This window comes from Temnothorax longispinosus, chromosome 11 (genome assembly GCF_030848805.1).
Source record: "Temnothorax longispinosus isolate EJ_2023e chromosome 11, Tlon_JGU_v1, whole genome shotgun sequence".
NCBI lineage: Eukaryota > Metazoa > Arthropoda > Insecta > Hymenoptera > Formicidae > Temnothorax > Temnothorax longispinosus.
The window spans coordinates 8,777,198-8,780,649 of NC_092368.1; positions in this window are offsets into that span (position 1 = coordinate 8,777,198).

Genomic DNA, 3,452 nt, shown 5'->3' on the forward strand with positions numbered 1-3,452 from the left:
CGTTTTACACTACATACAATGCGCCCACAATCCTCGCATTCAGTTTTAATGGATATTTCTACCCCGTACAGTGAGTTCATCAAAGCGTGCCAGGTCGGCTTATACTCGTACCCTGGCACGCAATGACGATTAGGAGATACGAGAAAGCATGTCTCGCACAGTCATTGTCGAGGGTGTACCGGCCATATATAAAACGGACGAATCCCTATGACACAATAGTAACTATTGAAGAAGTAATATGGTCCATAGGGATCCTCATCATAATGCTGGGGGAGGACCCCGTCGGCCTCCAGCGAATCTACTGTCGGTTGTTCTACTGGCGGTCTCATAATAGTTTTCTGTAAAAGTATTATATTTTTTTAAATGTGTAAAAATAAAATAAAATAAATTATTATTCTTAAAAAAGGCTCTAATAAAATTAAACAATTGTGTATAAGAGGGCCGTAACAAGATATTCACTCTCGACCAATCACATGCCTTAATTTTCCTTTCCACCTTTCCATCTCCGGGATACCAATACGCACGCGACTAAACGCAATTGGCCACATTCGGCACCGAACCACGATAACATTAGCATTATGACGCTCTACACAGAACACCAAAGGGCTTGTTTAAGGATGTACGTATAACTTACCTAACGTTTTTTGCTCTCGATGACTTCTGACGGTTCTTTTTCATTTACAATGCTCGTGCGATACAGATAAATAGCGTTCTTATACTCTGTAGAATTTAAGTTCTTACCACGCGAAACTTATGTGATACAGATAGATAGCGTTCTTACATTTAGAATTAAGTTTTAATTTGCGACAGTAATGACATAACGATTGCGTGATGTGCGTTCTACGAAATTTTCATAATATGTTATCTTGTCTTCGCTAATTTCTTTTTCCCACACTGAGGATGGCCCGATATTGGCCAAAACGTCTGTAAATTACTTGATTAAAGAACCTAACACGAATATCTTGTTACGGCTTGATGCCCTCTTATACACAATTAAAATAAATTATTATTATATTTCTCTCTTACCTTTGTTGATAGAAGTTTTCACTGGCGCAAATTCTATTTCGATAACTTTCAATGCTAGATGTGCCAAATCCTTTCGAAATATATACCCGATGAGAGAAATCAATTTTACAGTAAAAGGTGTGAAATAGATTCATCTTTGAACTTAGTTCCTGTTTTTCCTAGATTATCACACTATTAATTAAATGTGAGGTTTAAACTAAACGTTTGTCTATTCTCGCTTAGATTTTTATAGACTTACTGCGACCTTTCAACCTAAGTCGCGATATCTATTTCCACTTACATTATTCAAAGCGCGACAAGAGAAACGCGCCGTTTATTTCCACCCTACCGGCAATGTTGCTCGCGCGCATATCTGCGCGCGCAATTATTATCGTTCCTCGGTAAATTGTAATTCAATAACAGGGTACAGAGTACAGAATGATTTCATGTACGATATTATTTATTCCTCTCGAAATATACACGTTTAATTATTTTCTCTTATCTATTTTCATTTGCGTGAATAACCTCGTGACCTCGTTGAGCGCGATAACCGATGCCGCGACGACAACGGGAAAAAAACATCGTTCGTCGCTATCGCAGCCGACGTGACCCGTGACCCGCGGCGAGAGCGATACGCGAGAGCGGCGAATTTTCGCAGTCCGCGGGAAAACATCGTCACCGTTGAGTATCTCGATGTTGTCGCGAAGTGAAAGTACAATAATATTTTTTTTGTCAGTGGTCGCGAATATCGATGCGTCACAGCGCGCGGACATCGTCCGCGAAAATGTGCCACCGCGAGTGTCGGCGACGACGACGACGTAAAGTCGTAAAGTGACACGGGTATGTAAAAAAAAAATATTTTTAAGTGTTTTTTTTTATTTTTTCGCACAACGTTGCGCGAAGTGAGGGCCTGATTGATTCCATACCTCCTAAAGTGCCCGTCTGGAGGCGGGGTGAGGAAGCGGGACGCGCGGGAAGATACCGTGAGCGGTTAGTGAGGTTAGGATAGCGTTGGCAGCGAACACGCGCAAGGTGCGTCATCGCTTCTACTTTCCGCCCTAGGGCGGAAAGTAAAGCGGTTCCTCTCTGCTGACGCCATCCCCTCTCTCACCGCTTACGGCATTCCCCGCGCGTTCCGTTTCCTCACCCCGCCCCCCGACGGGCACTCCTTGAGGTAGGATCCCTATAAATATCCTACTCTCATATACTCCCTATTCAAGCTGGTTATGGAATCAGTAAAATCAAACGTCCTAAAACCTTAAATAACCTTAACCTTATTTCAATTTCAATATCATTAACCTTATCTCTCTGTTTTCACCCCGCGAACATCTCTTTATATTTTATTTTTAATTGCGACTTAATTTAATTTCAAATACACATATACACCACACGTACACTTAGTTGAACTATTATGTAATTCAATGCCAATCTCGATGTAATAATAGCGGGCAGGATGTCCATTTCCAAATAGGCTTCCCCTTAAAAATCCTGCCCGATCACCCTCGCACTTATGTAACACCCGCGAGAAGTACACACATACATTTTACACATACATTTTCACTTTAAAATGTTTTCAATCCCGTGGTTAATTTGCCTAGTTCTCATCTACTGTAATATCGATAGTTTACCTAACTTAAATTTATAATAAATGTTTTATTTATGTTTGTAGGCTATTCGGTAACGGCGACTGTATGCTTGGCGAGGTGAACAGGAAAACACAAGGATTTCTCGAATACTCTATATATATATTTGTTCTCTGTACACTTAAGGGGATGCTAAAGCTAAGGCCGAACTTCCTCGACGTCGGTAATGTCAACTCTGTCAACTAAAGCAAAGGCCGAACTGATATTGGAGACCTCGCGTGGTGACAACGCGAAACTCCGGTTTCAGTGTTACCAACTTATTTCAGATTCTATGAAGTGGTGTATGTCCGTACACGTACACAGACCACTGAATTGCTCACACGGACGCACGGTAGAGAGACATATGCTATAGACGCGGCAACGCCGCGCGGCGTTGCCGCGTCTTGGATTCTTTAGCAATACGGCCTGAACCTGAATAGTTATTTGTGTAACAAGTGCGGGAAGTTGAGAATTGGACACGAGTGCGGAGTGGACGCACGAGCCGAAGACGAGTGCGATCACCCGCACGAGTGTCCAATTCTCATCCCGCACGTGTTACACACCCTATTTTATATTACAAAGTGCGTGGAAAGTGGCCCATTATTGCGCGCGCGTCATCTGTGCGACGGATAGCCGATTCCATACACGAGTCAAAACAGTGCGGTAATGTTTACATTACCGCACAGTTTCGAAGAAACAGTGCGGTAATGTTACATTACCGCACTGTTTTGACTCGTGTATGGAATTGGCTATTTATCACACAGATGGCGCGCGCGTAATGGGCCACTTTCCACGCACGTGTGATATAAAATGCTTTCTGGCCGT